The 23993-nt window shown below is 38.4% G+C and overlaps 1 long non-coding RNA gene across 2 annotated transcripts in view; it reads left to right on the forward strand.

The window, feature by feature from the left end:
• Positions 1 to 1097: 1097 nt before the first annotated feature.
• The window catches only part of LOC121066299, a 37424-nt gene continuing 14528 nt past the window's right edge, over positions 1098 to 23993 (forward strand). The window contains exon 1 of one of the 2 annotated variants that reach the window (XR_005817648.1): positions 1098 to 1233. This is a non-coding gene — a long non-coding RNA (uncharacterized LOC121066299). Of the gene's footprint in view, positions 1234 to 21973; positions 22064 to 23993 lie in introns of those variants that run through there. The other variant, XR_005817649.1, reaches the window with a different exon arrangement.

Below are 23993 nucleotides of genomic sequence, written 5' to 3' on the forward strand. Positions count from 1 at the left end.
ATAATATTCTGCAATTATTTAACCCTCATTTGAAAATCAAAGCATACAAAACACACTGTGCATTACTGCTTGACTCAGGTGATTGTATTAGCTCTGTAGGCCAATGAATTATCTTAGAATGTTTATGCATGAAATGATCTCTCATTGGTCCAAATAAGGGGCAAATTATTTTTTTGAATATATACAGGATTGCGGGTGGTTGGGGCAGCAAAACTGTCTTCAAACTTATCACTGTCACAGCGTCATAGTGAGGCACTAGAGAATGTTTTGCACTTGTTTGGTGATTTTTTTGTGATTTTTTTTAAGCTATTGAAAAACAGTAAGCCACACAAAATGCAAATAAAACTGAGAACTCTTGTCAAACATTTATTTCCCTTTGATTGTCTGATAACCTTGAGGACACCTGAGTGTGATTTATTTGTGATTTAAAAGATAAAAATGCCTACCTAGTGATAATCAAGGTATTAGGGTCATCACATGGCCAGGTGATTATATTTACAATAACCTTTTTTTGCATATATGAATTTATGGTCTTGAAAGAGGTGATTTTGTTAAGAACTATAGCTAGGTTTAGCATCATTCTGAGTCTCTGGATATTTCATATTTGCTTCTACATATGATAGACACTTTTAATTCGTTGTTTCAGGACTCCAGTCTTGAAAGAATGACATTGATTCTTAGTAGAGACATATGATTGAAGCATTGCATGAAGTGTAATGGGTGAAGAGGTTGTAGAAATACGCAACAGAAATGTTACTGTTGGTATAAAGGAAGTATGAATGGGAATGTTTGAGTGTGAAAGCACCAGAAGAAACAAGGAAAGAAGGGATGGATAAAAGAATGAGATGTATCAATGGGATTTAGATTGGTATTTTTATAAAATCACAGAATATCTGCATGCAGTTTTTCAGTAACATTCAACCTAGGGACACACAAGACAGCCTAAAACAAAGGGCAGGCCAGAGCTAGCAGAGGAAACACAAAGGGTGAATACATTAGCAGTATATCGCTCAGTGACTCAGAGGTGGCACAGGATTATGAGGCAAAAGTTCTCAGTCACTATGAAGTCATAAGTTGTGTAAAAGTTGCATCCAAAACCCACCAGGTTGCCAGTCCATGAAGGATCCAGTAAGAATTCAGTAGCTGCTGTTCCATGAAACTGCGTGTCACCCACCACAAGCCATCCTGCATGGACTACTGGGATCTTATGAGTATTTGGCTATGAGAAAACCAGTGTGTGAATGGAATGTCACTTAAATTAAAACCATCTGTATATATATGTGTTATCCTGTATAATCTTGCACCGAAGTGTGATTTGTTAGTTGAGCTTTGCATGTTTCAGTGCTATTCACTGCACACTTAAAGGTAAAGCAAAAGCTAACAAAAACAGCACCTGGAAAACTTCAGATGCATTTTTCTCTTTGAAAGTGGAAGAGGAGGAGGAAGAAAGGTATCCATCAGATGGGTAGCAGTAACCTCTACTGGTGCAGTCAAAAGAGGTTAGGGCATGTAACGATGTGTAAAAAGAATACAGTAGCATTTCTATACAGGAACTTGAAGGTTTTAGTAGTAAACCTTGTGTTTATTTTTAAAACCCTCAACTTTAGTGTAATGTCCAGAAGAAATGGTAAAAATAGAACAAACCTACCTATCATTTTCAAACATTCTGACAACATCAAAAAAGCTGAAATCTATTGTTACAGTTAAATGAGGAAGAACAATATTTTACTTAAAACTACTTAGTTATAACACCTTTGCTTCTGTTAAAAGTTACTACAAATGTATATGCAATGAATGTTGCAACTTGTTGTTGCAAGTTATGTATTTGGCTCTGCTGTTTGGTGAGGTTTTTGTCCCTTGAAATAATCCTTAGCTTGTATCTTGGGAAAAGAGTAATAGGGGACACTTTGCATATTATGATAGAGACTCTGTGAAGTACGGATGTGGGTGGTGATTTCTTTTTTTCTGGTTCCTGACCATCCTGCAGTAAACTCTAAAGCACAGACAAATTTTATTGATACTCTTGGTCTGGACAGTATGTCTTTAAGAAATCTAAAGAGCCTGTTTATCTTCTTTAGTTCCTGGATTCAGTATCTCATGTATGTTTTTATAAATAAGTACTTTGTCAGTTCACCATCATGTAGGTTAGTGCTGAGTTAAGAAAGAAGTGATTCACCAAGTTTTTCCATCACTTTTTGGTTGTTTGCTGGCTGCTGCTCCTCCATTTACCTTCCCACTGTTCTACGTAGTGCTCCATTGATATCCCAGCTGTTCTGCTGCTTCAGTCCTTAAAATGTGTGACAGGAAAAAATGGAGCTTATCTAGAAATCAACAGAATAGACTTCTTGGCAATGAAAAGGAACATACGGCTGTGGAAACCAGAAGTGAAGCCGTCATGGAAACAATTAGCAAATCCATAAAACCTGCCTGATCTCTTCAGAAATGACCAGGATATTCTTGAATTTAGAAGAATGCTATTTTATTTTGGTCACCAACAAATAAATGTTGTGACCCTTACCATGTGTTTCGTCTTATCCATGAACACTTCAACTAGGAGAAAGAGCATTTATTCAGTGAACTACTACATGAGAAAATAAGACAACAAAATTTCTCTCTGTAGTTTTGAGTACTCATGTTGGTTCATAAACTAATCAAAATGTATTGCTGAAAAACTAAAGAGTGTATTTATTTATTTATTTATTTATTTTATGAACCCTGTTTAGAAACTAAGAAAACTTAAAGCTTGAACTTGGTCCCTCAAGGGCTGTGTATTCTAGCTTATTTGGCAGCCCTGTTAGTTGCCTGTCTAATGCAAGCGAGGTGACAGACCAGTTGTCTGAAGTCACTGTTTTGAAAGGCAATCAACTTAACAAATACTCCTGCTGTGAGTCTGGGACATGCAGATGCAATAATTTTCAAGAAGTTTTTTTTGCAGGTGGTTAGCTGTCACTGTTAACAGAAGAATGGGAGTGAAGACTAGTTCTATGTATTTCTTTTGCTCCGTATTTTTTGATTCATACCACATAATGACTAAAAGCAAACAAGATCTGATAAATGCTATTTCTTAATAATATAGATAAACATTGATGAATGCGATGGTAGTATAGAGCATGTCTGGAAAACTTGTCCCCATAACTTATTTAGTAATCTTTCCCTTTTCTAACGTGCAGCACTGATTGGTATTGTATATTGAGGAATGCATAATGACCTTTATCTTAAAATACTTTGAAGATCCATTCAAGCATTTGATGAACGTTTGATTTCTATGTACAGGTAAAAAGGAATATCTTGCAAAACATTTTAAATCAGAGCAGTCTTTAAATTGCCTTTAATCTGAAAGCCCCTTGACCAGTTTCTTCTAACCTTTCCAAAAGCTTGCTTTTATTGTTGAAAGAATGAATCTGACAGTTCTGGCCAAAGTTGTGTGTTCCAACAAGTTTTTTTTTTTTTTTTTTAAAAGGCAGTCATAAAGTATATTGTTGCATCTGTAAAATTATAGTGAAACATCAGAAACCACTTATCTGGTTGGTACGAGTCATGGTAAAATGGAGAGTCCTTAGACAGAAACAGGAGGACTTTTAGTGTTAAGTTATGTATCACAGATGAGATAGATCATAGGTGATATAAAAACAAAACAAAACAACAACAAAAAAAGTGTTGTGCGTTGAGGTGAGAAAACAATTCCTATTCCAAAATAAGGAAACTTCACCTATTAATGGTATTTATTACCTTTACAGGAAAATAGACCACTGCATTTCCCCTGAATCTTATGCTTGTATTAATATTTTTTTCCACTGACTGAGAATCCATACTTAGCCATTGATCTGAGGTGAGTCTATTTTTCATTACAGTGAGTGTCTCAAAGAACACTCAAAGGACAATACCCTTCCACAGCCTGGTTTGAATTCAGTGTTAAGCCTGCTTTGATCAGGAGACTGAACAAGGGATCTCCTGTGGCCTTTTCAACCTGAACTGTATAATTCTAAAAAATATTTTTAGAAAAGGTTTTATGAAGAGGAAAACTTAACTATTTAACTTTTATTTAAAAGATCCTTATGAAGAGTAGGTAAGAAAAGCAAACAGGCTTGTCATATAACTTCCGTTCTCTCCCATCTCCTCTGTCTGGACCTACCTGTGAGGTTTAATGTCTTTTGTGTTGCAGCAAGTCTGTGTGCCCTTCTTGTGTGTAGTCCACCAAGAAGGCCTTGTGGTGTGTTTCTTTCCTGTTCCTCTCAAAAACATCTGAATCTCTTTACTATGTAGAGGGCTTTTTCCCCACTCGGTCTCATTTTCTGCCAAAAACTCCGCATGCCTTATTCTGATCTAAAAAGCTGTTATCCTTCAGCATACTTTCCAGAGCAGAAGTAATCTGCTCCTCCTTCCAGAGGAGTCTTTGTGAGCTTGTCAGTCCCATTTTGAGGGAATAGTAGTTTCAAGCTGAGAAAGAAAACAGATGCTGTACATTGTATTGATTCCTCACTGGTGTTTCTATACTCTAAAGGCAGATGTCTTAATTAAAGGTTACAGTTTTTCCATATATAGGAAACTTTATTTGTCTTTTGTAGCATTTGTTAAAATGCACAACATATAACTCACTATATATCATAAGAGTGTTAAAAATTCTTCAAGTGTCACATGAGATGTAGAGGAAAACCTTGATATTGAGTGAAGTATTGTAATACAGATGGCCATCTCTAAAGATGCCTCATTTCTAGCAGTATATGACATGGGTTATGCTGTTTCATCCAATCTCATCTCTATTACCCTATATACAGCCAGGGTTTCTTTTGCAACTGGCTTCAAAATGTTCTCTACATCTCAGCTGGCAGGCAAACATGGTTTTGATTGCAAGAGATGTGGCAGGAGGGAAAAGCATGTGCTTGCAAAAGGTCCTTTCATTTTAATATGTTGTTGTGACTACTCCTGACTGCACAGAAGAATCCAGCTAATCCCAGTAGAAAAACAGAGCCCATGCTGAGAAACTAGCTCAGTAGGCATCCAGGGGAATGCAGTACCTTATGGCTTTTCTCCCTGAATAATTTACCTTTTTTTTTTTTTTCTCCTCTGTGCTGCAAAAGTATCTTAATACATCCATCTGTTCTCTCTATAGTGCTGCAGATGGTGACTTGTGTTTAGAGTATGCATTGAGTATGACCTGGTGTCATGAGCTGGTATGGATTATGTTTTGGTGTCCAGAAGAAATTTTTTCACAGTTGTATTGCGGTTTTGTTTTCAGTCTTGTTGAGTGAGAGGTGGGGTGAAAGTCAAATAAGATTTTTGAAAAACAAACAAATAGATGGAAAAATAGTTTAAGATTATGAACTTCATTACAATGTTTTACTCCCATCTTTTGTAGATAAAAGCAGACAGGTACTGGAAGACTGGAATTTTCAAATGGACTTTGTGCCCTTTGGGGAAGTGATGTCCTGAAGGGTTTGTGGTGTGTCATTGCTCAGTTCTCTCTACTCCAGTTCTGAAAGGAGGAAAGTTTAGACCTCTCAAACTGCTTAATTACATCCTCTAAGTAAACAGATGTTGTCTTAATAGATTCTGGGAAGGACTTCGTGACCATTCAGTCATACAAATTTATCATTCATTTGTGTCTTGAGAAAGTCACTGGCCTGGGAGTTGTTTTTAGGGTGTTTTTATATGGTTAATGTTGTAAACTTTCTTTCTTTTTTTTTTTTTTTTGATACCTTCTTATCAGTAGGCTGTAAAGGGCCAGAGCAGGTGCATAAGAAATACTGCAATGTGAAAAGTAGCATGATATTTCCCTTGTAAATCAGTCATGTAAATGCAGGATGATTGGCCATCTCATATTGGTTGGGCTGAATTGTCTAAACTAAAACTGTGGTTTTGTCCCTTTTCTGATACAGTGTTTAGGTTCCCTCATCTACTGCTTTTTGAGTCCTCCTCACTCCAATGAGGGTTTGAAACTAATGTAAGCTTAACAATGGAATTTGTTGGAGTAAATGCCTACCTTCTAAAAATTGTTGTGTGAAATGGTACTTATGTATGTCCAAGAAGGAGTGAGAAAGGGGCATGTTCATGCCTATTCATGGAAGTTATTGCATTGTTTTCATACTGAAATGAAATGTCCTTCAATATCTTGACATAAATATTATTGCTATAGTGAGGAATTATCAATAACAATAGTATGTCCAATCTATTTTTACTGCTTCAGTCAAGTACGCAGTAAGTTAGTCAAGACCACTCTGTTATGTAAAATGATGTACTGTAATAAAACCCATAGAATTGCTAGAGATTATTTGCTTTATAATTGACTTTGGACCACTTCCTAAGAGCATAATTGCCTCTGTAGAATCATAGAAGTGGGCAGCTGGAGAGACTTCAGAAAGTGTTGTTTCCCTCCCTTGGCTTGAGACAAGTAAAATAAAACCAAGGAGAGGCAGAATGAAGTTGTGAAAAAAGGCTGAAAAACCTACCAGTAACGGTCATTTGCCTCATCATTACCTACCATGTGTACATGTTGTTAACATGGATTTTAAACCCATGTTACTCCAGGAGGAGACACTTGTGATCTTAGTAAAGGAAGGGAGGCAAGAAAAAAGCCTCGTCTTGCAAGTGTCTACCAATTTCTTTTGGACAGGGAAGTAAAGTACAATTATTTTTTTAATAATCTTGGCAGAGGTAGGAGGAATAGAGTTTGTACATAGTCTGTTAAATCTTGATAATATTGCAAGGCTGAACAGGCCAGCTTCTCTTCATGATAACCACTGGCAGAAGCAATATTGTGTTTGATGTGGAACAGAGACATTATCCTTGGGAGGTTATGTGCATTTCAGTGTGCTGGTAGGGAACGATGGAGAGATAAAAGGAGGGCAGAGGAGAAGAGTAATTCTAGAAAGAAGAACAAGTCTGATTGTGAAAGTATAGTTTGGTCTTGATGTAGTTGTGGACTACCTTTTCTTAATTCTTATGTTGAATTGAGATGGTGATGTGCAGGATGTTCACATCCTGTTTTCTAAAAAAAATACCAAGAATGGGAAATACAGAAGTAAACTGAATCAGCAATTAATTTAGTAACTTTTCCTTTCTGATGATGAGAGTATCTTTTACTGGCAGTCCACTGTTTAGAAAACCACTCTGCACAGTGTGTATTATGTACAACCATAGAGGCTGGAAAGTGGAGGAGTGAATTAAACACATTTTTTTTTTTTTAAGGTTTGTAGACCTTTATTATTGCTGTTCATTGGTAATGATGTTGCAGAAGTGAGACAGGCCTATCATAACCAAGTAACATTCTTAAATAAGGGAAATTACTCTGTGACTGTATAAGATCTAATATCAGCTATAAGGATAATATTGACCTAGGTATTGATTTAAGTCTATTGGAAAACTAACAAGAATGGAAAATAATTACAGAAGACACCAACTACTAAAGCTATTGAAAGTAGATGAGACCATATTCCTGGTTCATTAATTCTGTGCTTTCTACCTACTTGCCTCCAGCCCAGCTGCAAGCTGCCCCAGTAGCTCCCAAGGACTGCAACTCACTTCAACCTTAACATAAAGATCTCATTAGCAGCATTTTAAAAGAAGGTGTTGTTAGAAGTACTATGATCATTTTCAGATCTTCTAAATCTTTTTTTTTTTTCAAATTTTCTTTAAATCATGCTTTGTTCTTGTGTTTAAAGTGTATTTTGTTTTGGAAAGACTGTTGTCACTGGTCACGGACTCTGAAAACAAGAGCAAGGTGTACCAAACTGTCGGAGTTGCATTAAAAATGATTAAAAACGTTGATACCCAACTTGGGGTCTTATTCAAAGAAAGGAAGAGATGCATACTTCCATCCTGGAATGTCAAAGGGGATAGCTAGGATGATTCCTGGTACACAGGATACAAAAAAAAAAATATTAAAGGGATGGCAAAACAGTGGTATACATGACGGCTGGTGTGCGGTTTGGTTTCTGAAAAACTTTAAGAAAAATATTCAAGACAAATTCTCTCTTTAGGGATAATTGATTCTGCTTCAGGGCAGGAGAGTGACCTAGGTGTTTTCCAGGGGCTATTTCTAGTCCCCTCTAATTTAATAGAATACCTGAAACTTTATAATAAAGTTCAAAAGGTCAGGGGGGAAAAAAAAAAAGTTCAATATGTTTTTTGTTTCTTTGCTTGTTAGTTTTTGAATGCCCAATAATGCATTTAAATGCAGATTGTTCTCTCTATTTAAATGCAACAGGTGTTTTTCAAATTTTCACACTTGCACCAAAATTCTTTATTAAGGCAAGCCTTGAAACTTCCAGTCTGATTTAAGCGAGAGATTTCCTTAGAAAGACTTCATTTTAAAGTAGTGGAAATATTCTTTCATACTTCATCTATACACATTACTCAGCAGATAACTAGGCCAAACTGTTGCAGTATGTGCAAAAGTCTTTTTATCTCTGTATTTAAAGTTCATTTTGTTGCTGAAATCAAACTAACCACATTGATTCACGGGAACAAATTATTTGATTCTCCTTCCCCTAAGCTGGCCTTCCTTGTGTAATTATTGGTTTTCACAGTAGCAAGAGAAGAATTTCTTCACTTTTGTTCTGAATAGTGTCTCTTAAAAAATTTCATTTCTCTTTGATTCCATCTTCATGGCTCTGTCATCTCAGATTGTACCTGACAAAGATGCCTTGGATTTTTATGTGCTGTGTACACTTTGCATTTTCCAGGTTGTCTAAATGTTTGCCTTTTCTCAGGACTATTCATGCAGGCTATGTCATGATACCTCTGTAGTAAACTTATTCTGTCTATTCTTCTTTTCATCCTGACTATGCTACTTATCTTCATGTTTAACACCCTTTGTAAGGAAAGCAGTGAGCCCTTCCAGCCCCCATGGGGTAGCTGCAGAAAGACCTAAAAGCTCCTAGGGATTCTGCCTAACCTGATGCAAATCTTTGCTTGTAGCATCAGTGGCTGTGGCTGAAAGGGAAAGGTCTTGTAGATGCCATTTGTACCTGTGTGTGTGATTACCTACCCTGAGGAATTCACTGTGTTAAATGTCTTGCTGTGTCATTAAAAAAAAAAAAAAAAAAAAAAAAAAAGAGAGAGAGAGAGAGGAAAACTGATTGTGGACCAAAAGAAGAGGTAGCTTTCTCGTTTGTAGACTTGATTTACAAATGGAAAGACTGTCCACTTTGGGAGTTGACACACAGGGGGGCTTTGTAGCCAAAATCTCCACTGTGGTTGTGGTGATACTCTGTAGCTCAAAAAATGAATTCTTTTATTCAGAAAACATCCATTTACAGCTATTCGTGGGAAGTTTGATATGAACAGAAGTTTGCTTTGTACCAGCAAGGAATACAGCTACACTGGAGAATGTTGTTATTTAACCTTTAAAGGTCGTTTGTCTTTGCTATCCCACAGAATGGTTTTTGCTCCCCAAGAGGTTTCCCTGAACAGCAGTTCAGTAGTGCCAACCTAGCAAGGTTTAATACTGCAGTCAATTTATTAGTAACGGAATCATTCAGCTGGTAAGATATACTTGAAACTTCTCTGTTCCATTTTCAAAATAGAAAATGCAAGGACGTGTGTGATCTGTGTGTGTATATAAACAACAAAAGTTATGAGGAGTGGCTGAGGGAATTGGGGTGGGTTAATCTTGAGAAAAGGAGGCTGAGGGGAGACCTCGTTGCTCTCTACAACTAACTGAAAGGAAGTTGCAGCAAGGAGGGTGTCAGTCTCTTTTCTCAGGTGACAAGTGATAGGACACAAGGCAATGGTCTCAAGTTGTGCCAGGGCAGGTTTAGTTTGGGTATTATTGGAATGGATTGCCAAGGGAAGTGTGGAGTCCACATCCCTGGAATTATTTAAGAGAAGTGTGAATGTGGCACTAAGGGGCATGGTTTGGTAATGGGACTCGGTAGATCAGGTTGATGGTTGGACATGATGACCTTGAAGCTCTTTTCCAACCTAGATGGTTCTATGATTCTGTGATTCTTTATGCATTAAATTATTGTGGCATCCATTGGCTTCTTCAGGTTCTCGTACTATAGTTAAAATAAATTCTAAACTCAGGAAAGTTTTTCTTTGTTTAAAATGATTCATTAAGAAGGAAAAAAAAAGTCTATTACAAACCTAAATGGAGAGATGAAGGGAGACGTTTCTGAATGCAAATCAAATTTCTGCTGCTGATATTTGTTATGGAACCACAACTCAGCTTTAACTATAGATGCACAATGAGTGTCTGTAATAGTGATGCATATGTAATAACAATGAGGTTGTTTGAAATGAGATTTAGTGCAGCTGAGAGATTTAACCTTGCAATTCAGACAGTTTCTAAAGGGTCTAGGGTAATGGTGCTTATAAAAGCTTCTGGACAATAATGGACACACTGGGCAAGAACATAACTAGCTGTAAGAAAGTAATGTAATTCCATCTCCTGCCTAGCTGCTGTATTTGCTTAAATGGATAATTTCTGCCAAAGGCTTTAACTGTTGGCAACAGAAATCAAGTAGATTCTAGGGAATCCTGCAATACCCCATAAAAATAAATATTTAAAGTCAATGGCAAGTAGACTTGCAAAGCTGAAAAAAAGATGGCAATAGTAACCAGCCCCACATTAAATATTATTTGCTAGGTTTAACATTTTGATTGCTCTTGAATAATCAACTCTGAAGCAACCACACCACAGGAGCTGTTAGGAGTCCTTTTAGTTGGCAATGGTTTTCATACCATAATATAATTGATAGGCTCCTGTGTCAGAAAGCACTAGGCAGCCAAATAAACAATATGTCCTTCTGACTATTTGGGAATAATGTAATGTTCAGAAATATTGATCCCATGTGCCAGCTAAAGCCATAATGAGGCTAATACCAAATGAACCAAAAGTTGCTTCAACATATCTCATCTATTACCTAAAGAATTGTAAAGTTAGTAACATATTGACCTTGTTGTGACACACTAAAATTAATGCTGTCAGTGCTGCTTAGTATTTTCAAATGGCTGCTCTTCATGGAGGAAAAAAATAAAATAAAATTAGCTTGTCCATCACTGGTTTAATGTTATTTTATTTTTCCGTTTTAGATGGGAATACTTAGCAATACCACAGTGAAGTCATCTTAACAAAGGATAGCAATAGCATGTTGTTGACCAATTTTTTTCTATTACAAAGAATTTGGCATGTTCTGGTTTGCTGCTGCTCCCCTTGTTCCTTTCTCTCCCACCTCCAGTTAATCCCAGAAATATGTGAACACTTTCCCTATGGCAGTGTTCTAGGCTTACTGCAAGAGACTGCCAGGAAATAATGCAATGCCAATTGTCTGAGTTCCCTGAACACTATTAAAATCTCTCCCACTGAAGGAACTCTTCATTTTGATTGAATTTATTTTCACTTATGGAGAGATTGTTCCATGCTAATCAAGGATTAAAAAAATCGAATTGGAGAGGATAATGTAGAATGACTGCTTAAATCCTGAAAAAGATTAAAAGACCCTCCATGAAACAAGCACATGAAAATAAAATATATCATCATCTGGATATTTGCTGTGCTAAAAAAACATCCAATAGAACTAGTAAAGTGTAACATTTAAAAAAAAAATCAAGTATTTTCAAGAAAATAAACAGATGGATAAGCTGGTAATGGATGTTAGTCTAGACTCATTGCATTGATTGTGAGTGATTGGGACATATTAGTATTGCATTAATACTGGGTGATGCAAAAAATCTTTAATTATGCCTTCGCTAATAAGAAGAGTCCAAGACACAGCCTTTGAGTACTAGCATTTACACTGTTCAGCAACATGTGCTTTGGTTCCTGCTGATGAGCCCTCTCTCAGCTGTCGGCTGGGCATAGTTCTCCTGAGACCATGAGGGATTTGTTCCCAGTGGGAAGCTGGGATGTGGCTATCGGGGATATTTTGAGCAGAGGAAGACACTGCAGACACGTGAGTGTGAACAGAGCTGTGCTGTGCTGCTTGGTTCCTAAGGCAAGAGGAGTCTGTGGCCTGTTTTGTTTAATAGTGTAGCATTAACTTTGTGTGTTACAGGATTTTCTCTACAAGCCTTTTAAAAAGTTTTTGGAATTAAATTATAAAGCAAAAATATTTCTTACAGCTTTTGTGTAAACATTTAATAAATTGGATGTAGAAAGATAACAGCAGTGCTAAGATGATACTCAGATTTTTAAAGCATTGTTACTTTGGACTATATCTTTTTGCTTTTAAACTTGGCTAGGGCTGAGACTGATTTTATTTAAAAATAAATAAATCTTTATTTGATTCTTTAAAAGACTCTTGATTCCTTGCTGCTATTAATCCTCTTTTCACTATCCGTGTATAGCCCCATCTTTATGAAAAGGCACCTCCAGTGTCATTATACAATAATGCAGATGTTCCAGGCTGTACAGACTACACTCTGATGAGACTGAAAACAATGAGATGGACACCATCAGTCAATGTTTGGGTTCAGATTACAAAGCTCTTCATGAAGTTTGTTCCTTTTTAAGTTAGTATTTGTACTCAGGCATGAGCTGTTACCATTTTTAGCAGTGGCTGGCTTCTTCCATAATGAACTGCATCCTTTGAATTGGCCATGATCATAAACCATCACTAAAATGAAAGTTCAGAAAACTGCCTCTGAAGTTGCACAGCTATGAGAAGTTTTTCTTGTCAATATCATTAATAAGAAAAATAATGTAGAGCCAAGCTGGCATGCAGCATTACCTTCAAATATGAAATCACTAATCGGTAGATTTTGAGAATATACCTTATCACCTCTGCAGTTTGCTTGACTTGCAAGCAGACGTAGCTCAGCATCTGCAGCAGAACAAACCTCTAACAAATGGAACACATTAGAGCCTGCCTACCTCATTGGCTTCCTATTAGAGCTCGTAATTCTGCTTATCTCTTTAGCCCTGTCAATTTCTGGCATGGTTTCAATGGTGGGTTTTTCAGCTGGATGTGTTTGCACGAAACTGAGTTGCTAAAACTAGTTCTGTGTGATATAAATACAATATCCGGAGTCTTGTCTCCAGTAGCTCTGATATGGCTGTTTTGGCCATATCCAGAATTTTGTCTGTATTATTTAATCCATGACACACACAAGCGCATAATTAGGCTTAAATTTTATATTTTTAATACTTAGGGTTTTCATTAAACTGAACAATAAAATCCTTAGTGTTTAATTTGTACTGGTGATTCTGTGCCTGTAGTGGGATCTCCAAAGAATCGGTTCTTCAAAGAATCCAATGGTGTGATGCCAAACATAGTAAAACAGAGAATGATTGTGTGACTGCAGCAGATTTTTTAGCTCCAGACTGAGAAAAGCAGATTGATATTCTGCTTTGTAGGGAAACCTTGGAATAAAATTTTTTACAATAGCTTTTTAATAAGGTTCTCATATCTGTGTTTGTGTGTTCTCTTTAATTATTTTTCAGAACTGTTTTCTGTTGCAATGATTGTTGTAATAGTTGCAGGAAGTCAAGTAGATGACTTGAACAATCTTTGTGTGAATTTACTGTCAGGTCAGATGGTAACTAGTTGTGAAATAAAGTCCACTACTTTTAAACAGGGCTTTATTTGTCATTTTGGGTTACAATTGATGGGGGTGTTCTGGCTAGTTATTTTTCTGAGTTAATACACCTCTAGAAGGATGATGATGCTTACTCCAATTAAACCAGCAAAATGCTTCTAGACAACTTTCTAGGAAGCTGAGCTCCTATATAATAACTTTCCTATCTTAATGGCAGCAGTTCTATACTGATTATTCTGTTATAATTTAGCAAAGGAACATGACGTAGCAGTAGCAAGTGACTGTCCATTGCATCTCTGGCTGAGAAGCATGCCTCGATATGCATGCAAAAGCAGGGATTACATTAAATGAAGTGATTCAGAATATCCTAACAGATCTATCATAATTTTGAGAGAGACAGGTCTTAAGGGTTTGCTGGAGGGTAGTATTTTTATTTTTTAATTTAAATAGTGTTATCTGTATATAATGCAAGTTATATGGAAAAGGCATAATCTTCTGACAAATCTTCAGGAATATACCAAGAGAAAAATTAAAACCTGGTTTCTTCTTGGGCTGATGCTACCAGATAAGAGCTCTGTATTGATAGTATTGGTAATGCAGGAGTCAAAAAGTCATCTTATGAGTGCATAAGACCATCTTTTCTGCTCAAATACAAAACATTATTTCAAAAGTTGTCATGAGGAAAGGAACTGTGGATCTTTTTTTTTTTTTTCCTCCGCTTTTCCAAACTTACGTTATTTTAAAGATGAGTGATATGTTAGGCTCACCTTAAAGGGAGAGGGACCCAAGTCTGATAACTTACTGTAAGCGGGCTTTTTTCTCTTTTTTTTCTAGAGATCCTGAGTTTTACTTCCATGACAGTTGCAGATTTTTAATGATTCTGCAAATTGGGTCTTCATATTTAGAGTTCTAGACTGAGATGGGAAGACACTGTTGTCCAATTGCTAGGTTACTAGATTGAAACAAACAAACTACTTTTCATGGGATTTAGACCATTTCTTTATTGAATTTCACAATTTTAACTATGGAAATAGGCACCTGTCTTTGAGCAACGATATACGAAACATTTAGTTCTTTTTCATAGAAATAGGTGATGAGACGGTAAGAAGTTCAGAAAACTTCATTTTCAACCAATGTTGTGGTTTAGCCCGGCTGGCAGCTAAACACCACACAGCCGTTCGCTCACCCTCCCCCCTCCCTCTCTGGGATGGGGGAGAGAAACGGGAAAGTGAAGCCTGTGAGTTGAGATAAAGACAGTTTATTAAGACAGGAAAATAATAATAATAATAATAATAATAATAATAATAATAATAATAATAATAATAGTATTATTATTAATAATAATAATAGTATTAATAATAATAATGTGTACGAAATAAGTGATGCACAATGCAATTGCTCACCACCCGTTGACCGATGCCCAGCCTATCCCCGAGCAGCCGGCCCCCCCTCCACCCCGGCTAGCCACCCCTGTATATTGTTCAGCATGACGTCAGATGGTATGGAATACCCCTTTGGCCAGTTTGGGTCAGCTGTCCTGGGTCTGTCTCCTCCCAGCTCCTGCTGCATCCCTAGCCTGCTCGCTAGCAGGACAGAGAGAGGCTGAAAAGTCCTTGGCTTGGTGTAAGCACTGCTCTACAACAATTAAAACATCAGCATGTTATCAGCGCTCTTCTCATCCTAATCCAAAACATAGCACCCTGCCAGCTACTAGGAGGAAAATTAACTCTGTCCTAGCTGAAACCAGGACAACCAAGAAAACAGTATTTGTAATACTTCAGAACATTTCAGAGTCTATTGAAAACAGGCTGAAAATAAAGTGTCAGTCCTTATATTTATTTTTTTTTTTGGGCGGGGGAGTTACATTGCTGTTTTGCTAGGTTGTTCTTTGCTGAATTACTCTTTAACTCAAGCAGAGCAGAAAAGTTTCTATGTGTAGTTAAATGCTTGATCCTCTTCCTATCCAAAGAGAATTGTCCAACAGTGGTGAGTGTTTTAGTCTAGGCATTACACTTTGTTTTCTGTTGATGGCATTACATAGTTGGCCTTTCTTAGGATGAAAGGTGCTGAGCAGGTGGTGTTTCTTCAACCATATTCTCAGCAGGGTGGTTTCACTTGATGTTAATTCTAACAAATACCTCACTGAAAGTGGAAATTCTACTTCTGATTTAAGGTGTTGGACCAAGCAAGCAATGTTTTTACTGCCATAAGGAGTATCTACATTTTTTCTGCTAATTGCAGTGTAGCTGCTTTTTATCGATCTATACATATATAAACTTTTTTTTTTTTTTTTTTTTGGTTTTAGTTAAGTCAATAGATACTGTCTCCCATCACCCACAGAAGTCTATTACAAAGACTGGTGTTTCCACCTATGAAAAAAATGCAAGTGTGTGAGTGCGAAAGGAAAGAAAACTAAGTCTCAAAATCAGTAGGCATTTGGCAGTCCTTAAATTTTGGTCTTTGGTGATGTCACTAAAATGAAGAAAAATATCCCTATTAAACAATGACCTCACTCATGCTGCAACCTGTGCTTGAAATTACTTTTTCCTATTGATGGGTGAGATACTAGTGCAGGAGAATCTGGGAATTGCACAGGAGTGTTCCCATCAGCCAGACAAAAAAGATAAGGGGGTAGTGGTTATACGATAGAGAGAGCAGGGACAGAATATCACATGGTTTCCTCCCCACATCCTTAGAAGTTTCCTGTAAAACCTATGACACCTATGGGGTGTCAGAGTCTAGGAACTGTGGTGATAAAGAGAGAAAGAGGAAGAAAATAGGCAATGGCACCTAAGGGGCAACACATAAGGATGTGAGTATCATGGGGAATCTAGGAGAGAAGATGCTGTTGGGAGCAAGAGAACAAAGTAAATGTCTTCCCAGCTTTAAGATTGAAGTATTTTTAACTTCTGGGTGAGAGGAGAAAGGGAAAGGCTTGGCTTTGCCTGTTACGAGGTATGGTGGATCGGACTATCTCTTATCAGAAATAACAGCTTATTCTTGTATACCAAGGAAAGAGCCCTTTCCGCAGAAATTGGTTTGCCACTTAAGTGTTTTCTCTATAGATTCCTAGAAGTTCTGAAAATCCATGGATAATGAAAGCCAAACATGCAATACACAACGTAAGCTTAAATATTTTAAAAGGTTTCATGATTTATTTTCTACATTTTCTTACAATAGAAGGACACTGCCTAAAATCTCATTTTAATGTTCTGGAATTCAGGAAGAATTTGTCAGCATTATTTGTTTCTTTTTGCACCATATATTCTAGAAATATGTTGTTTGGTAGTATGGGAAATTCAAAAGTATAAACAATATATTTTAGTATTTTTTTGTAAATCGTTAGCAACTGAGAGCAACTTCTAAGCATAATGGTGAAGCAGAGCAGGAAAATGAAAGTACTTGCTACAGTAAATTAGTAGAAGATGAAAAACTCTGCTTATCTGCTTGCCTGTTAAAAGGTAGTAATAGTCAAGCTATTGCTGCTTAGCCAAGCTCTTGTGATGTGACCTCTAAACTATACAACCATTTGCATAGTCATATCTGAAAGCAAAATTCTGATTTTTTTTAAGAAGTAATGTCATTTCCATATACATACATACTTGTGTGCAGTGACATGATAATTTTATAGATTTTGTATGCAATTGGCAGAAAAACCCCAACAAGTTAATATACCACTCTGTTCCTGTGTTCTGGGACAGACTGATATTTCTCTCCTACAAACTGGTTGCTTTGTAGTGGTTTTATACAGGCTTGCTTATCTAAGCCTTCTGCATATAAACTTATTTTTGTAAGATTCCTATCTCGGTGAAAGTAATATCCAAAACTTTAGAAATTATTTTTCAGATTTTTTTTTTTTTGAAATAAAGTTCGGAATGAGTTAATTATGTCAGTGAAACAAATGCAAGCGTTGACTCTGAATGTGCACTGTATTTGGTCCCTTCCTTAATCAACAAAAGGCAATTTCACACAACTGTTGTGGTAAGAGCTCTGTTAAAGGTGGCTATATTCTCACAACATGGAATTGTGTTAACTGCTAACAGGAAAAGGGGTAATTATATTGACTACTTTTCTCCTGTAAAACTAAACACAGAAACATAGTGAACTCCTCTGTCTTTAGAGGAGATTAAGTATCAGGATAATTGATATGTAAAATACACAGAAGCTTTTTACAATGAAATAAAGTCAGATGTAAGGATTCAGGTCTTGATATTGACAAGTGTGTATAGAATTCAGTACAAATATTATATAGATAAACCTGTATTGTTTACATGTGCTTATTATATAAATATACATTTTTTTTTCTATTAGAAGCTCATTAGTTTCTATACTGTGATAGTTTGAGGGATTATACGAACAAGTAAGAGTTGCAGGATCTGGTCTATATCTTAATTCTGTTTGTAAAGTGGAATGTGGTAGAGCTGTTTGAAAGATGGCTAAACAGATGCACGAAAAAGCATTAAGAAAAAATGTTTTGACACATTTTCGAGAAATTTCTATCACTCCAATTTGGGACCTGTGGAAATATGACCACTGTATAGCAGAATCTAATGATATACAGCTACAAGGACGCAGGAGCAGGCTTTTCATCTTTGAAACTGTTCTGCAAGAATACATGATGTTATTCTGTTATGTACCTGGTAATGACAAATACAGCCTCCTATTAATAGAAGTTAGACTGATGTTAGAACACTTATTTATGCCACTGCAATATGTGAATGCAAGCCATATCTATAGTTTAGGATTCAGTGATCCTGGTTAGCCATGCTTTCCCGCAGACTGTGTCCTTCTGTCCTGAGAATGGGAAGTTGGTACACAACTACTACTTGTGGGTACGTTCAGGAAGTCTCATTTTATACATGGAAACTTGGCCAAGTGTTCTTTGCCACTTTACTTAAGAGAAGAGAAAGGAAGAGAAACAGATTTGCATAAGGCACTGTAGTGCTGTGCTGGGTTATGAAGTAAGGAATGAAATGTAATAGCAGCCTGAATTCAGAATTTTTTAGTTATTCAGTTATAGACTATGGTGTACATTTTCCTGAGGAAAAGGTTAATGAGATGAAGACGACTTACTTGCCTGATTTTGAAGGAGAGAGCTTTGTGCTGTGTATCAGAGGAACAGTTCGTTACCATGTAAAAATTGCTTCCTTACTGTTGCTAAGGCTGATATTAGTATGCAGAAAATGTTCGTGTAAAGTTTCAAAGTTTCCATTGTTCTTGCTAGTGTTATCCCATTGAATTCTGACATTCAGGCATGATGCATTTTTTTTGTAGAGAACTCAGTAATACTTAGTAGGGAGAGAACAAAAACACTTCCTATGTGTTGGCTCCAAGTGGTCATGACAAGGGCACATCCAAAGATTGGCCTAATTGTGCTTCCACTGTTACTTGGCAGAAGAGATGGAGAAGAGAAAGTATGACAGGTCTGTGAATGACTGCCACAGAGTTGCTGTGTTGTAGCTCTTCAGCTTCTCAGGGATGTTCCCTTGCATCTTCAGCACTTAGGCTGCTGCTCTAATTTTGTGCATGTCAGGGAATGATATGGGAAGTGCAAGGAAAACAAGGGGAAAAGACACAGCTATATACTGAACCAATTGTACTGCCACTCATTTGGGTATGTATGAATGAATACATGCAGTGCCTTCCTTTTAAGGTATGATAACCTTGATTTGACTTGTTCTGCATATTGATTAGACTATTAAGGTTGTAATACCCCCACAGAAGTATTACTAGTCTGACTTTGCAGATGGATGTAGTCCCACTTTCAGAATGACTGTGTTGGCCTAGGGCATGTGTAAAGTCTGGCTGAACAGGGAGATGAAATCATCCCACCTGAGTGAACAGTCCCTTCAACCCCAGCCATTCCAGTATATAAGCTGAATAGTTGGACTATTCCTAATAACTGCAGTGTGTTCATGGTGCTACTGTTTGCCTTCTAAGGATTTTACAGATGGGAAAGAATAGGGCGATGTTAAAAATAGTAACATAAATGGATAAAGTGCAAGTGACTCACTCTGCCAGCTGTGGTCAAATCTAACACCTAGAATCATAGCATATCTCCAGTTAGAAGGGACACACAAGGATGACTGAGTCCAATTCCTGGCTCCACACAGGACTACCTAAAAATCAGACCATGTGTCTAAGAGCACTGTCCAAACACTTCTTGAACTCCATCAGGCTCAGTGCTTTGACCACTGCCCTGGGGAGCCTGTCCCAGGGCCCGAGCACCCTCTGGGTGCAGAACCTTTCCCTAACACCCAGCCTGACCCTCCCCTGTCCCAGCTCCGTGCCGTTCCCTAGGGTCCTGTCGCTGTCCCCAGAGAGCAGAGCTCAGCGCCTGCCCCTCCGCTCCCCTCATGAGGGAGCTGCAGGCTGCCATGAGGCCTCCCCTCAGCCTGCTCTGCTCTGGGCTGAACAAACCCAGGGACCTCTGTCTCTCTCCCCATATGTCTTCTCCAGAGTCTTCACCATCTTTGTAGTCCTCCTTTGGATGCTCTCTAGTAGTTTTACGTCCTTCTTATAAGGCAGCACCCCAAACTGCAGACAGTACTTGAGGTGAGACCACACCAGCACAGAGCAGAGCAGGACAATCACTTCCCTTGACCGGCTAGCAACGCTGTGCTTGATGCACCCAGGATATGGTTGTCTGTCCTGGCTGTCAGGGCACACTGCTGGCTCATATTCAACTTGCTGTTGATCAGAACCCCCAGATCCCTTTCCACAGAGCTGCTCTCTAGCCTCTCGTCCTCCAGTCTGTACTTATATCCAGGGTTATCCATCCCAGGTGCAGAATCCAGCATTTGCTTTTGTTAAAGTTCATGCAGTTGGTGATTGTCCAGCCCTCTACTCTATCAGGATCTGCAAGGCATCTCTACACTCAAGGGAGTCAACAGTCCTCCTAATTTAGTGTTGTCTGCAAACTTAGTTAATATACCTTTGAGTCCTGCATCCAAGACATTTATGAAACCATTGAAGAGAACTGGCCCTAAAATGGAGCAAGGGGGAACCCCAATAGTGGCCTATTTTGCAGACTCTTGAAATACCCTTACAAAACCCCTCTTCAGCACTTCTCCTGCTTCTGAGTTTTGAACATGAGAAAGTTGTGACCTGCACCACATCGTTTATTGTGTGGCAGCATTTGTATTATTTTATACTAGCACTGTTTAGCAGAGGGTTGTCCCTGAGACAGCCCAACGGTATCAGTTGTCAGCATGCAACTTAGGAGTCTATATTTACTGTCAAACTTGACAACTTAAATAGATCACCCTGATCAACATTTGTTTCTAGTGTCTTGTTAGAGCTGAGTATTTGCACACAGCAGGATGGTCCTTTTTCCAATGATTATGGCTAAGAAGTACTATTGTTCCTGCCTGATCATCACCTTCCCAGCTGTATTAGGTTTATGAGGCAGGGTTTTGGTAGCGGGGGGCTGCAGGGGTGGCCTCTGTGAGAAGAGACCAGAAACTGCCCTATGTTAGATAAGGGCCAGTTTCAGCTGGCTCCAAAAGCGACCCGCCACTGCCCAGAGCTGAGCCAATAAGGAATGTTCTTTGTACTTCTGTGAGAGCGGATTTAAAAAGGGGAAAAACCTGCTGTGCAACAGCAGCTAGGAGAGCGAGGAGTGAGAACAGCCCTGCAGACCCAAAGGTCAGTGCAGAAGGAGGGCAGGAGGTGCTCCAGGCACACAGCAGCAGTTCCCCTGCAGCCGGTGGAGAGGCCCCTGGTGGAGCAGGCTGTCCCCCTGCAGCCCATGGGTCCCACATGGAGCAGATCTCCACGCTGCAGCCTGTGGAGGAGCCCCCGGTGGAGCAGGTGGATGTGGCCTGGAGGAGGCTGTGGCCCATGGAGAGACCCCGGAGGAGCAGGCCCCGGGCCGGAGCTGCAGCCCATGGAGAGGAGCCCATGTGGGAGCAGGGGGTCTGGGGGGAGCTGTTGCCCGTGGGAGACCCATGCTGGAGCAGTTTGCTTCTGATGGATGGACCCCATGGTACGGAGCTATGTTGGATCAGTTCTTGAAGAGCTGCTGCCTGTGAGAAACCCACGCAGGATCAGTTTGGGAAGGACGGCATCCCATGGGAGGGACCCCATGTGGAGCAGGGGCAGAGAGTGACCGTGAAGGAGCGGTGGAGACAAAGTGTTAGGAACTGACCACAGCCCCCATTCCCAATTCCTCTGTGCCGCTTGGGGGGGAAGGATGTAGAAGAGAGTGGATGGGGGGAAGGTGTTTTTAGTTTCTTTAGAAATGTGTTAATAAGTTGACAATTGAGAGCTATAATAGCATGCACCTGTGAAAAACAGCTTGATCAAGGAAGTAGGCAAATGCATATCATAATAATTCAGATAACTCACTACCATTTGACTTTGAAACAGGAGGAGAAAACAAGCTCACATGTGGAAATGAGATGCGAGGGATTTTTGAAAAAGGTTTTATTCAATCATAATAGAGCTGTGGAAAACAGGAAGTGAGATGTCTAGTAGAAGGAGGCAGAAGTACAAAATGCCTTGATGGGATCTAAACTAGATGATCCTTTGTAAGGGAAGTCATAGATGTGTAATACATCACCTCCCAAACGGTATGTGACAGGTATGTTTTCTGACCAGGCAGTTACCTGGTAATCTTAACCTGAAACGGCTGATTCCAAAGTAGTGAAATCTTTCTTATGTGGGCTTGCAGAGGCATAAATCCAGAGTTATGCCACTTATTCTGACTCTTTTCTATAATTACCATTCCTAATTGGATCCTTGCTAACCTTAGAAGCATACAAAGTAAGGACTTTGAATAATTGCTTCAGATTTTCTGAATGACCTTGGATTTATAGCCCTGTTCCTGGGCATACTCAGAAGTGATTGTCTTAAACTCTATCTGTTTCATTCCTAAACTTCAGCAGAAAAAAGAAACTAAGCTCCAAGCTATCTGTCTGATCTAATGAAAGCATACAGGGTATAACTCAATACAGTGTGCAGAGATGTAACTGAACTCACAGTTGCATTGTCTCTTATTTGATTTTAACGAGCTATGTGAATAAAATGATTAGGATTTGTCCCCATATAAATTTTGAAATAAGGAGAACTAGCATCACTATGAAGGGACAGATATAGGTAGTGCTATTGGAAGTCATTCATACCACACAGCTGTAAATCCACTTTCTGAGTACTGTGGAAATCACAGCGTACATCTGGAGTCTGTACATTTTCATTCCTTGATCTGTATTCCATCTAACTTTCAGCATATTGCTGTGTAGTTAAAACATGGAATTTATAATTAAGAAATGGTAGAATGCACTTATGTCAATTAACTATGACCTTGCTGTGGCTGAAAGTCACATAGCATAGTAGCATAGATACTGCCAAACCAAATGATAGATGAGGGCAACAACCTGATATGTTTAATACTTCAGCACAGAGTATTTTGATTGTTAGCTTCTTGGGAGATTGGTTAATTGCTTGTTTATCTTCTGTGTAATTTGTTACTAAATAAGCTTTTAAAAGCATAATTCTGGAATGGAGCCAGCCTGAGTCTGATTCATGTTGACAGCATAAAGCCTTCTTCAGTTATGCATTAATGCTTAGCCTTGTTTGCTGTGCTTTAATGGAATTGTGTAGGATGTCTTGGATCAAATCCAAATAGGAACGAATTTTACTAAGAGTTGTTGAGTCTTTTTTCTGGAGTTTCTAAGAGCTTATAATTGGAAAAATGCTGGGAAACTGGAGGTTGGCCACAGTTTTATCCATACTGACTAATTAGCAGAATTATAAAAATTACCGTGCATGTATGTAATGATAATAAAAGGAGCTTTGAGGATCTGCTAGGAGAGCAGGTTTTCTAAGTTAGGCATAGCAAAACCTTATGCCTCTTGCAATTACAAGATTCTTTGTTTATTAATGCCCCTTCCAGCCAAACAATTAGGCCTGGATCCAAGGAGTTAAAATGGCAATGGTTAGGTTGCAGTCTGACCATGAAGTGCATTGGGCTTAAAGGCTTCTCTGATCGATCACATCAGAAAACCCATGAATGTATGAGGCAAAATGCTGAAAAGCTGATGAGTTTACTGTGCTGGTTCACGTATGTGAAAAATACTTACATAAGCTAACTAGGTACTGAAGTCTTTACAATGGATCTGCTATCATTTTTGCCATGCTGTTCTGTTTTTGTGGTGTGTCAGGTATCCTCATTATTTTGGTAAATGACAAAAGAAAGCATGAAACTTCAATGAACTAAAATCATGGGGTATAGCAGCCTTACCATGAAGGCAATTTTTTATGTCTTTGCCAAACCCAGATTGGATTGATACTTTTGGCTGGTCTGGCAGTGTAAAGGTCTGGTGTCAGTGATGATGCAGCTGTCATCTGTGTGTTGCCATATCTGACTTGCCCACCACGTGCAAGAAGGGCTAACAACTTAAAGTAGGATTTCAACTGTAATGCATCTTCATGCTCAGGATATAGAATTTCTAGGATATAACTTGTCTGCTGTACAAAATGGATGTAGAAATAGGATTTGTAAAACCCTGCCT

The sequence above is a fragment of the Cygnus olor genome, chromosome 2 (genome assembly GCF_009769625.2).
Source record: "Cygnus olor isolate bCygOlo1 chromosome 2, bCygOlo1.pri.v2, whole genome shotgun sequence".
NCBI lineage: Eukaryota > Metazoa > Chordata > Aves > Anseriformes > Anatidae > Cygnus > Cygnus olor.